Consider the following 14,167-nt stretch of genomic DNA (forward strand, 5'->3'; position numbering starts at 1 on the left):
ATTCAGGTTAGAAAAGACCCTTGGGATCACCAGGTCCAACCATCATCCTTAGTCTACAAAGTTCTCCCCTGAACCATATCTACCAACATCACATCCAAACTACCCTTCAACACATCCAGGGATGGTGACTCCACCACCTCCCTGGGCAGCCTGTTCCAGTGTCCAACCACTCTTTCTGTGAAAAGATTTTTCCTAATGTTCAGTCTAACCCTCCCCTGTTGCAGCTTGAAACCATTTCCTCTTGTTTTGTTGCTAATTACCTGTGAAAAGGGACCAGCACCAACATCTCTACAATGACCTTTCAGGTAGTTGTAGACACTGATGAGGCCTCCCCTCAGCCTCCTCTTCCTCAAACTAAACATTTCCAGCTCCTTCAAGCTTTCTTCATAAGATTGATTCTCTAGGCCCTTCACCAGCTTCGTTGGCCTCCTCTGTCCTCACTCCAGCACCTCGAGATTTGAGGTGCCCCAAACTGGACAAAATACTCCAGGTGTGGCCTCACCAGTGCTGAGCACAGGGGGACAATAGCCTCTCTACTTCTGCTGGTCACACTATTTCTAACAGAAGCCAGGATGCCATTGGCTTCTTGGCCACCTGGGCACACACTGGCTCATATTCAGCCACTTGTCAATTAGAACCCCCGGGTCCTTTTCTGCCAGACACTTTCCAGCCACACTTCCCCAAGCCTGGAGCGTTGCCTGGGGTTGTTGTGGCCCAAGTGCAGGACCCGGCACTTGGCCTTGTTGAAACACAGACCATTAACATTAGGCCAACAATCTAATCTATCCAAGTGTCTCTGTAGAGCCTCCCTATCCTCATGCAGATCAGCACTCCTGCCTAGCTTGGTGTCATCTGCAAACTTACTGATGATACACTCTATGTCCTTACTGAGATCATCAATAAAGATGTTAAATAGAAACAGTCTCAACACTGAGCCCTGAGGAACACCTCTTGTGACTGGCCCCAGCTGGACTTGACTCCATTGACCAGCAACCACTCTCTGGGCCCAATCGTCCAGCCAGTACTTGATCCAACAGATAGTGTGCTCATCCAGGTCATAAGCAGACAGGTTTTTTAAGAGTTCTATGGGGACCAGTGTCAAATGTTTTTTGGAGGTCCAGATAGACAATATCCACAGCCTTTCCCTCATCCAATAGTCAGATCATCAGGTCATAAAAGGAGATCAGGTTCGTCAGGCAGGACTTGCCTTTTATAAAACCCATGTTAACTGGGTCTGTTCCCTGGTTATCCTCTATATGTCTTCTAATAACACTCAAGATTATCTACTCCATGACCTTCCCTGGTACCAAGGTCAGACTGAGAGGTCTAGAGTTTCCCGGATCCTCCTTTCTGCCTTTCTTATAGATGGGTGTTACATTTGCTACCCTCCAGTCCTTTGGGACCTCCCCAGTTAGCCAGGACTTCAGGTAAATAATGAAAAGTGGTTTGGTGATCACATCTGCCAACTCTTTCAGCACCCTTGGATGTAGCCCATCTGGTCCCATAGACCTGTGTGTGTCTAAGTGGTATAGTAGGTCTCTGACCACTTCATCTTTTTTTTTTTTTTATGACCTCATTCTGCATCCCCTATCTGTCTCCTAGCTCACATGTCTGTATATTGATGGAAGAGCTAGCTCCACTGTTAAAGACTGAGGCAAAGTAGGTGTTGAGCACCTCAGCCTTTTCCTCATCCTTTGTTACTAAGATTCCCTCTGCATCCAATAAAGGATGGAGATTTTCCCCAATTCTCCTTTTGCTGTTAATGAACTTATAGAAACATTTTTTATTATCCTTAACAGATGTAGCTAGTTTGAGCTCTAGCTGTACTCTCCTAATTTTCACTCTGCATAGGTTCACTTCATCTTTATAGACTTCATGAGTGATCTGTCCCTTCTTCCAAAGGTCATAGAGTCTCCTTTTGTTCCTAAGCTCCAGCCAAAAGTCCCTATTTAGCCAGGCTGGTCTCCTACCCTGCTTACTGGTTTTCTGGCACACAGGCACAGCCTGCTGCTGTGCCTTTAAAACTTCTTTCTTGAAGCATGTCCAACCTTCCTGGACTCCTTTATCCTTCAAGGCAGCCTCCCAAGGGACTTTGTCAATCGGTCTTCTGAGCAAGTCAAAGTTTGCCCTCCGGGAGTTAAAGGCAGCAATTTTACTAACCCTTCTCCTTGTTTCTCCAAGGATCAAAAACTCAATCATCTCATGATCACTGTGCCCTAGATGGCCTCCAGCTTTTACTTCCCCCACAAGATCTTCCCTGTTCACCAGAAGCAGGTCCAGGAGGGCAGCCTCCCTGGTCAGCTCACTTACCAGCTGTGAGAGGAAGTTATCTTCCACACATTCCAGGAACCTCTTGGAATGTTTCCTCTCTGCTGTGGTGTATTCCCAGCAGATGTCTGGGAGGTTAAAGTTCCCCACAGGAACAACAGCAAGTGACTGGGAGATTTCTCTCAACTGCTTATAGAAAGCTTCATCCACCTCATTGCTTTGGTTGGGAGGTCTCTAGCAGACTCCCACAGCAACATCAGTTTTATTGGCCCTTAACCTAATCCAAACACTCTCAACCTCATCACATAATTGCACAAACCTACACAAAATGGTTGAAACAAGCAAACATTTCTCAAGAGCTCTGTCACTTCTGATGATTATCTCTGTCATTTGAGAACACAGGGTTTTCATTGCTAAAAATGTTCATAGCATCCTTGAAAGGACCTGACCCTCCCCTTCAATAGGTTGCTTTTACACCAGCATTATGTAGTTCAGCATTGTGCCTCTAAAGATTTCAATTATTTTTTTCCAAGATCCCTCCATGCTCAAGAGATTATAAGAAAAAGGTATAAACATGCAATTATAATGCTCGATAAATGAGACTTGTTCCAATATTTTGGCCCAAATGACCCTTCACTGTAATTGTTCCAGAGAATGAACTGCTTCTTAATGTTTGTTAAATGCCTCTGATAGAAGACTGTATCTGTAACTATATATAACAGAGTGTGAAAATGATTTAATGTTTCAAAACTATCTGGAACTCATACTGTGGCTGACTTTCTCAAATCGATTTTTGACAAAGTAATTCAAAGTTATGTGCTAAAACTCTATTATGCCTCTTGCTCTGAAGTCTGCCATTGTTCACTGGTTCCACTGTGTGCTCACAGATGACGACATATACCAGATCTCATCAGCCACACAGTTTTCTGAGCAATAGGAAGATTAAAAAAAAAACAACCAAACAAACAAAAAACAACAACAAACAAATTGAAGATGGACAAGTATGAAAAGAGACAAAGCTGGTGGAAGGCATTATTTAGCCTTGAAGATAACAACAACAAAGATTTAGATGTCAGACAAGCTGCTATCATAGATGATCTGAATTCATAAAAGATATTTATGACAGGCTGAATGAAACACAGTATGAAAGGGCTGAATTATGTTCACTTGTCCATTTGGGCAGAACAAGAGTGAGTTTGCTGAAGTCTATTAATGTTAACATTACTGGAATGGGAACTTGGATTCACATCTCTGCTTCTAACAGTGTATATATAGTTTATCTTATATATCTTTCCCTCAGAGTTATCAGAGCCCTTTCTTTTGCATCTGATTCTTACCAGATACTTCTACAATAATGTTTGCAAACAGCAAATCAATATGAAATCATTGTTCTTTTTAAAAAGCATTTAATCCAGCTGAGATGTGAGACATCCACCATAAATGAGTTTTGTCCGACTACAGTAAATTTTATCCTGCAAATTTGAAATGGCCAAGTGAATTACACTGGAAAGCCCAAACTTCTTCCAATAAAAAGTTTTATAACCCCATCGTGTATTTTCCTTAAGTCTCACATTTTATGGAAAAGTTATTTTAGATTTTTTTTTTAGTTGAGTCTTTTAAAATGTATTGACACCATAGTTTGCATTTCTATGCCTGTAAAATCCAGGCTACCTTGATATCATGCATCTAACTGTACTGTCAATTAGAAAAAAAAAAAAAAAAAAGCATTGATTTTTTAAAACCTGTAAAAAACATTTATAATTATTTAGGCCAGGTTCTATGCTATCTTTCTGGTGAAAACAGAGAAGCAATTCTCATTTCAAGAGAAAGATACTGGTGAGGAATGGGAAACAGAGAAGGATCTATTCTTTTTAATATAAATCAAAATGTCACTCCTGTTTTAAGGTTCAATATTTCATCATCTGCCAGGTTTCTAAATAAATGCTGCATAACACTTGATACATCTGAAAAGCTGAAATTTCAAGCTCTCCAATGAAACAGAAAGTCTGTTTCTAACACTGACAATTCTCAGGAGATTGAACTTTAAAATTATCACTGGAACAGGGCTGAATACTGCATTAATAGAACTTTTAGCAATATAATTGCCAAGCTCTACTTTTAGTAGACCCACCACTGAGGAAAGAAAAGGGGAGCAAGAGAAACAGATGAATGAAAAAGACAAAGAAAAAACCCACCACCTCCATGTCAAAAGACCTGAATATATGTTCTGAAAATCTGTATTACATCTATGCTCATACATATGTGATACTGTTTAATGTGGGAGGTACATTGGCAGACAAAGGGACAGAATTTGAGTAGGTTTTTAGATGTAACATTATCTTTGTTGGGGTTTTTTATTGTTCAGGTACTAAAATATGCAAAATGCTACGTTATAGAGAGGTGGTTGCATATAATAGCACAAGAATGAGTTAAACAGAAGGAAAAGAAGATGGAAAACAATTGAAATTTAGTGTTCCTTTGATATTCAGTGTTCCTAGTTTTTGCCAGCTAGTGTTTTACGTTTAGTAATACATTTTTATTTAATCAAATTTTAGGTCAGGATCCCCGCCCCACGTATTTATTTCCATGCTGGGTTGGTGGGTTTTTTTAGTTTGTCTTTCCAAGATCATGGGGACAAAATGTGCTTTGAGGAGGTCCAAAACTTCTCTTGGCCTGAAGGCAAAACCTGTATTCTGCTGTGGAGCCATGGCACTAACATGCTGTACTTTACAGTGCATTAGTGCGTTGTACCTTGTAGTGTTTCACTTTTTTTCCTTCAGGAGGTCCCAGAGGTTTCATTACACAATGCTGTTTGTAGCCTACATTATTTCATTGACAAATATGCAAGACAGTGCATAAATACCTAAGATGTTACAAAGGAATAAAGTTAAGAAGTGGAGACCAGCAACACTTGCAGTGACCCAATAGACTCCCAATCTGAGGTCACATCATGCTCTCCAAAACACAGGATTCAAGGTTTCAGGCATGTAATCTGAAACAGAGGACTGAAATCAAAATACTCTGGTTCCAGGGTGTACTGGAGTTTTGTTTTCAGTCTAACTGATATCCATGGGCATGGCTATACGATCTGGTGTGGGCTATTACTTATAATCAACAGCTGTTCTCCATGCATGACAGCAGCACAGTCCTACTGCCCTGTTGCTGAGCTCACAACAAAATGCCCTATGGAAGTCCTATGGAGCAAAATACATACCAACACTGCAGATGTCAAGCCAAAAATAATTTTAAAAGGCTTTTTCGTAATGTATAAGTAATCTTTTGAATCAAGAGAAAGATGATCTAAATCTGAATCAATTCCAGATAATATATATATATATGCATGAATATAGAAGAAAAGAGAGACATCAGTCAAAGACTCCAATGCCTGGGAAAAAAAAAAAAAAAATAAATAAAAATATGACCAGGTAATGAAATAAAAGTGTTTATGATCTTCCCTGAGAGACAACATTAAGTGTGTAGAAAAGATCTATGAGTAGGCTTTGCAACCTACACTGAAGCCTCTGTGTTCACAGTGAACATGCAGATGACTAGTTGTCATAACAGATCAGTTTTTTGGGACAAAGCCAGAAAAGGAAGGGGGTAACTCAACAGTGCAGAGAATTCAGGTTGGCCAATATATGCTTTTGTTTAGAGTGCAACATATGCAATTAACAATACCAACTGATACAGCTTTTGCAGCTTCAGATGACTCTTGCAAATGCTGTCCTGCAGAAGCACTCCAAGTCCCTGTTGATTATGTGTTTATGAATTCAGCAGTACAAGCTACTTAACAAGATTAGAGTGAAATTTTAAAAAGGAAAAATGTAATCACACACACACACACAAAAGATAACTGCTTATTACAGATCAGAAGTGCATTAATTCAAATGAAAATATATTATATTGCAGGCATTAAACAAAGACTTTCAGTATGCTGGAGGTTCCTCTAAGTCACAAGTCACAGAAATCACGTAGCAGTTGAGACCACATCTGGTTTGTAGCTAGCTCTTAAGTTAATAAATCAACTGTCACATAATTGTGACTTCTACTTGAACGACAGCTTCAATTAATTTTTTATTGGTTCCCAGTGCAGAGGTGAGGTCAAGGTATCTTTTGACCCCATTCCTAACTTTAGCCATCAGACAGTCTCATCTTTCTGGTTAAAAGTAATCAATATTAGCAATTTATCATAATTTGCTTTGCAGTGCACACTTGTGCTGTTTAATCAAGTATCCTGCCTGATTTGTTTGTTCACAGTTCTGTGAAAGACATTCACTGAGCATGCCCAATACATTTTTCTTTTCCTCACGGCATCACTACAGTGCCTGTTGGCCCTTGATTCATGCTCTGAGTGAGTTGCTGAATGATTTATGCAGATTGGCAGGGACTAGAAATGAGACACGGCTCTAAAGATCTCATGATGAATGAATTATTCTTGGAAACAGGTTCCCCGATGGAAAAATACACAAAAATAACACCAAAAAATCACCGAAAAAACCCAAACAACAAAAAACAACCCCCTCAAAAAAAAAAAAAGTGACTGATTGGAAACTTTTTATCTTGGTCTAATTGATCTAATGTAGATAATCTTTAATGACATTTAATGGTAGAATAGCAGAGGTAGTCAAAGTTACCAACTGTGTCCTTGCACAGCTAAAGTGCAACTAAAGTGCAAATACAGCATTCTAGTTAGGAGATACTCTGTTCACTCTAGTGGAGTCTATAGACCCTTTAAGGATCAGGCAGGCAGCTGGCTCAGATCTTTCATAAAATGTCCAAAGGGCATAATTTCCATGAATTCATCTACCTGTATCCCTAGATATAGGAACTGGTAGGAAGAGTTACCAGATTCAGTAAAAGACATAGCTAGGAAGACTTCTTGGGTGAAAGAGTTCTGTCCTAACTAACTGAAGAGCCATCAGCCCCCAAGAAAACTGTTGCCCTTCTATATGAAAGGCAGGCTTGTCTGACCTTTTATTGTTAGTCTGTTAAATATAATTTAATTTAAGTACTTTTCATTGGAGTGGCAGTAACCATCCTTGCCTCTGTTGTAAATGATGAGATTCACTCAGTTAAAACCTGAATAACTGATGTTTTGTAGGCCAATAGAAGATATTCATTTAGGGGACTCCTTATTAAGGGCAGTAGGAAGTATAGTGTCTTGTCTTGCAGTTTGCCCATCCATTGCATGCTGTGCTATGTCAAGGAATCGAAGCAGCTGCCACGGTGGTGGGATATATATTTTGCAGTGTTACCACTGCAGGAGAATCATCATTGGTGGCCATGAAGGTATGAGACTACAAAATACCCCAAAAAAGTGGGATTGTGCCTCCGCTACTGGGGATTTCTGTTGTTACTGTAATCCAAATTGGTAGCGCAGTGCTTAAGCACACCAGGAAATTGGGCCAAGAGAAGCAGGTAGCAAAAATGTTAACAGGAACCCAACAAATTCCAGCTTTTACTGTATTTTTATCTAATATTGTATATTCTTTCTCTTTACTGATGTATCTGTTTCCAAATTGTTTCTGGTGGAGGGACGTTAGCAGCATGGGTTTTTTAAACTCTCCCACTTGTGAATATCAAAGACAGAGTGGGTTTCATATTTTTGAGAAAGCAGGGGTTAAGAAGAAGTAAAACCTCCGTAGATACCACTCCAGTGTATGCATCCCTCTGTGAAGGCATTTTTCCAAGTTTCCCAGTATTCCCTTGCTTTACCGGAGAATGATTGTTCATGGCACTGTGCCATAAATGTGTTGTGCCTGAAAGCCATCCAAGGTCAATAATGTTCTATTCTGGAAAAAAAATATGCGCTATTTTATACCATCTAAACCTAATTTACACAAATTACTAAAACTATAATTTAAGGCAGATTGTCTGGGATGCATCTGTGAGCATCTGAGAAGATATAGCTTTACTATATTACATTAAAAAAAAAAAGTGCAATACAGTAGATTAACATGGTGAATGTTTCCTTTCATTGAACTCTCTCTGTTTATTACTTGCTCTAAATGCTACACTTCAGTCCAAACAAAGCATCAGCTTTACCCCCAGCTGGGAACTAGAAAAGATGAGCCTTTGCAGGACATTACACTTAAATCTTCCTTACATTCCTTCCTCACTCAGATCTCAAACTATTGTAAAGAATTCAACTTCTTTTGGCTGCACCGAAAAATGAATTTTAACCAGAAAGCCTCCAAAAATACTACTCTAGTTTTATCATACCTATGGAAAGCTTTGTAAAATATACCCCTCATGCCAATGGGAAAATTCATGGTCTACATACCTGAACAGACTTTAGCAACCCATAATTTTCCATCTGAAATATGCATCATCTCTAAAACCAGGGCTAATGAGAGGGTATTAAGCAGTAATGACTCCTCAGGACCACTCTGGGACAATAAAATGCTGAAGTCCATATAAAAAAACATGAAAACTGTGTCCATATAAATGGTCTCATCAAGGCACAAGAAAATGTGTTTTATATATATATTAGAACTTTAAAAAATCTGAAGTTGGACAGTGAAAAGAAAGCTCAGAATAATTTAAAAATAACTGAAAAAAAATACCCAAGACAGAAGTCATTTTTACAGATTTGGCTTCTATTTCATTAAAAGACAGCTGAGTACTATGAGAAGGAGATAGCATCCATGATTTGGAGGAGTAGTCACATAAGGTAAAATTAGAGATTGCTTGTTGGAATGTGGTCACAGTCTCTGAAGACTTGGTTGGACTTGGTGATCTCAGAGCTACTTTCCAACCATGACTCTTCTGTGACTTCAGAGCAGTTAGGAGATTAAGGCAAGGGAAATGCAAGAAAGGAGTTTATTATTTTTTTGTTGAAATCTTTACATCTTTTCTGATGCCTTTAAAGTAAAAAAATAAAAAATAAAAAATAAAAAAATTGCTTTGTTGAGAAAATGTTGCAAAATCTTTCTGTCCTTTCCATTTCACCTGTTGAGAGCTAAAGTGGAAAACCAAAGCACCCAAAGAATTAGAGATTCAGTAAAACCACTGTGTGGTCATTTCTTGGCATGAGACATTTGTGGCCTGGAGAACAGCATCTTAGCTCCATGAAGAAGCAGCATGTCAAGTTTGTACCCAAAACAGGCTTCAGATCAGCCAATGATGGTCAGTGCAAACTGTTGAGATGCAGAGAATGCAACAGCTACTAACACAGTGGACTGAGTCTCAGACACAGCAGTTTGGCCAGCCTCCATCTTGGAGGACTTAATCCATGGTAGATGTACCAAGGAAAAATTCTTCACTTTTTAGTACATTTTTGACCCTGTCAGTTAAAACCTGCAGAGAAGGGTAACTTTGGTGGGTGCACACCTTGAATGACAGCCAATCATGTCATTTCTGCTAGTGAAGCTCACTCACAGGAATATATAGATCTTTCAGATAGTCTGTGCCTCAGTGAGGGCACAGGCAAGCAGTTGGTACCAATAAACCTATGGTGATGGACAAAGGTTTTCAGTTTTCAGAAAGTGCAAAGAAGCAGTTTCTGTAAACAATTTTTTTGCAGTCTTTTCCACTTCATATAACTTTCCTCAAACCACCAACAGCAAATAGGCTCACCATGTAAATAAAACAAGGTAGCATATATACTTTTAATTTGAAAAGCCCACCTACATTTGAAAGTGGAGATACAATCTGAAATTATGGACTTTTTATATCTGTACAAATATGAGTGTATGAAGACTTTGTAGCTGCTTTTTACTTTAAAGACATAGAACCTGTCTGACGCCAAGTGAGAGTTTCATTCCATTTCAGTGGCCTTTAGATTATACCCATAATACACAGAGGGACCACATGCACTTTATATTAGGCAGGTAAAAACAGCATCTGCAGGGCAAGATGATGGGTATGACGGCTGGAATCTTGGTGCAAGAAAATGCATGCTACACTCTTTTCACTACTACTTCATATTTCCTATAATCAGAACTGCAGGTGATATGGAAAAAAAACATTGTTTGAATGGAGGAAAAAAACAATTCTAAACATAAAATCACAAGACAGTAGCTTTAGAAAAAAAAAATAATTAAAATACCCAATAATTAAAAAACCCAAGAGGAAAGACATGTTCCCAAATTTCTCATTGTAGATGTTTCTTCCTCTAGGTTTGAACACTAAATCAAAAGATTCACAAACTGAGGTTGCATCTGAGTATTAACAATGAGGACAACATAAAATACAGTGTATTTCTATACCAAAGCACTCAGCTGTGTTTCTCTCTGAGCCATTAACTTGCTGAACATGATTGTGCTGTTAATACTACATATTTCTCTCAATTTCACTTGCAACCCTGGAAAATAAATTACACCATACAGGTTTCTAAGAACTTCAATGTTTTGGAGGTGAAAGTCATATTGAAAGAATGTGTCATAGAAAACATAGCAAGTTATTTGGAAGAAAATGCAAAAGATTATTTATTGGGTAAGTAGAGGGAAGCTATATCAGAAGGCACGTAATTGGGAGACTGAAAAGATCTACCTACTGCAATACAGGTTTACCAGAGTGAAATACGTTTTTATTTTGTTCTAATTTTTTTCAAGTTTATTAACTAGATATTTGCCATGGGAGTTGTGGGATGTAAACACTTTTGAAACATCAAGTTACAGTGTATTTTTATGTCTTTGTTGTTAAACATACTGTGTCCCTGGATAATTTGTTCAAGTCATGTTATTGATCTTAACATCCATAGCCCCTGATTTCATTAAGAGTTTATCCTCATACTCTCATAACTTGATTTTTTAATATTTTATTTATATTTTTTAATTGCAAGGCATTAACATAAAACCACTGTTGGTGACTGAATGCTTTTAGAAGTGGAGTATCTTGCACCCACTGTGTCAGCATCAGATGAAGACAAAGTTTGTGATGTGCTCTTCTATTATTTTACAATATTTTTGCACAGAGTACTCTTTAATTTGTGCCTTCCTCATCTTCACTTCTACAGAATGGAAAAGTATCCTTTGCAAGGTGCTTTGATATGTCTCTCCGGTCTATAATAGAATACTTCCAGTTAGAAGGGACCTAAAATGATCATTGAGTCCAACCACCTGACTCCTTCAAGGCTGATCAAAACTTAAAGTATGTTATTAAGGGCACTGTCTAAATCCGTCTTAAACACCAACAGGCATGCAGCATTGAGCATCTCTCTAGGAAACCTGTTCCAGTGTCTGACCACTCTCTCAGTGAAGAAACATTTCCTAACATCTAGTCTGAACCTCCCCTGATGCAGTTGTGAACAATTTCCGCATATCTTATCACTGAACACCAGGGAGAAGAGATCAGGACCTACCTCTCCACTTCTTCCTCGAGGTCACCCTTCAGACTCCTTTTCTTCAAATCCAAAGTCCTTAACTGCTACTCACAGGACATGCCTTCCAACTATTTCAACAACTTTGTTGCCCTCCCCTGAACACATGCAAGGACCTTAACCTCCTTTTTAAACTGTGTTTTTTAAACTGTGCTCACCTAGAGCACATCATACAAGAACGTGTCCAGGCAGGTTTTGAATGTCTCCAGAGAAGGAGACTCTATAATCTCTCTGGGCAGCCTGTTCCAGGGCTCTGTCACTCTCACAGTAAAGTTTTTTTCTGATATTTACATGGAACCTCCAGTGTTCCAGTTTGTACCCATTGCCCCTTGTCCTATCACTGGACATCACTGAAAAAAAGCCTGGCTCTGTCCCACTGACACTCGCCCTTATTTATAAACTTTGATGAGGTCGCCCCTCAGTCTCCTCATCTTCAAGCTAAAGAGGCCCACCTCCCTCAGCCTTTCCTCATAAGGGAGATGTTCCACTCCATCATCTCTGTGGCTCTGCGCTGGACTCTTTCAAGCAGTTCCCTGTCCTTCTGGAACTGAGGGGCCCAGAACTGGACATAATATTCCAGCTGTGAGGGAGGAGAACTTCTCTTGACCCACTAACCACACCCTTTCTAATACACCCCAGAATGCCATTGATTGAACACCACCTTGTTAAACATACTGAATACACTAATTGTTTCTTCAAGTAAGATGTTCCTACATCAGGTGACAGATCCAATTTGGTATCTTCACTCATTCTTTATTCCCTCCTTCTTGCTGTTTACATTCTAGCGCTGACCTCAACCAGTCTGGTTAGATTTTTCTTTAAGGTCCAGCTGGTTTTACTAGTTCCAGTCTTTCACTGTAAAATATATGAGATTTAGAACTCTTGATACTGACATAACAAAGAGTCAATGCCTTTCTTCAATTGCTTGCCTAAATGCTCTCAGTTAGACATCAGCCCCACACTTGAAAGTGGTTCTCGGTGACTGTTTGGCAGCAGCTAAAACCTGCCAAAAGCCAAACTTATGTGATAAGTGAGAACTTCAGGGAGAAGTGACAAGGTCTGGGACTAGTGTGTTTAGTGAGTCTGTACTATTTAAGGATCAGCACTAAGCTGTGCAACTCAGATATTGGCTGAGAAGAATCTAAAACTGAAAAAAAAAAAAAAAAAGGAAAAAAAATGAAAGGGGAAAAAAAAAAAAAAAAGGAAAAAGCTAAAACTCTCCTAAACTAAAATTAAGGCATAATCTTATGGAATAGAAATGGAGTTATTTACACTCTTTCCTCCTTGCTTACTAAGGAGTTGTCTGGAAGTTGCCTCGTAAAAGTCAGTAAGGCAAAATTCTTGGAAATACATGTTCCTTGCCTGACTCTTAGTGCAATGTAGCTCATAATGACCAATTATTTGAACTCAACATGAAAAAAAAAAAAAAAAGGATAAAAATAGCTACAGGGAATGAGCAAAGTAATCAAGGATGTGTTGCTGTGCACTACATTTCATAAGGAAATGTGACTTGTGCAATTGCACTGCCTGTTCAGTGTCAATCTTCTCCCTAGAATTATTCAATCTCAAAGTGGAGAGCTTGTTCATATTTAAGTCAGAGGAAGAATTACAGTTCAGAAGGAAAATGCAAATTCATGATCATTTAGCTCAATTTTTGTACTTCTCAAAAGGACTGCAATGCAGGAAAAGAAGCAGAAGGAGTTTAATGCTTAAGTATTTTGTTTTGCTGCTATCAAGACAGTCAATATATTTATATAAGGTGAACTATCAACATATACTTATCTCAGAGCCTGTTATGGCATTTGCTGTGCCACTGCATGAGGGAACTGGAGATACTCAGAGATGGGTAATGTAACAGAGAGAAGGTGGTGGGAAAGATGGGGATATTCTAGTCAAAATGTGAAAATCAAGCAACTCCTGACACAATTCCACTGAAAAGAATGTTTTACTGGATCTGCTGTTTGTATGTATTCTGAAATAAATCTCATTAGGTATTGGAATGAGATTGTCACATCAGTTCTTACACAAAGAAATGGAAAAAATATCTTGTAATTCAGATGAAACAAGGGAAATCAAGAGATTGGATTCTTATTCAGATTCTGTCTCTGTCTACTTTGGAAAAATTATGTACCACTTTTTGAAGACATTGAATAGCTTTGACAAGGAAATGCCACCATATTAGTATCTCATACAATTTTCCCTTAGGGTATATAGGAATTCCCTGGGAATACAGGGGAGTGCTGGAAAACAGCATTTTTATAGCACAGGTTGTACATCACTGCAGTTTCTGTGGCCTTTTTCAGAGTGAAGCTGCAAGTTATTCATCTGCTGATGTTTTTAAAGAATTTTTGTGTTGCAGAGACTGCTCTGCAGGAAATATGATTTATTCTGTGGCTGTATGAATTCTTCTCTGCGGGATACACTCTGGGAGGGGTGGGAGCCTGCAGTGCTTGCTGCAGCACAGACAAACACATGCTTCACAATGATGTTGTTGCATTAATGATTTTTATATGAAATTAAGGAAATATATGAGATAAATTTGTAGCAAACTTGAAGAAAGATGCTAGAAGAAAATAC

At 38.8% G+C, this 14,167-nt stretch overlaps 1 long non-coding RNA gene across 1 annotated transcript in view; it reads right to left on the bottom strand.

The window, feature by feature from the left end:
* Positions 1-14,167, bottom strand: part of LOC127385571 (uncharacterized) — a 309,188-nt gene that overhangs the window by 249,131 nt on the left and 45,890 nt on the right. The window lies entirely within an intron of this gene.

The sequence above is a fragment of the Apus apus genome, chromosome 1 (assembly GCF_020740795.1).
Source record: "Apus apus isolate bApuApu2 chromosome 1, bApuApu2.pri.cur, whole genome shotgun sequence".
Taxonomy (NCBI): domain Eukaryota; kingdom Metazoa; phylum Chordata; class Aves; order Apodiformes; family Apodidae; genus Apus; species Apus apus.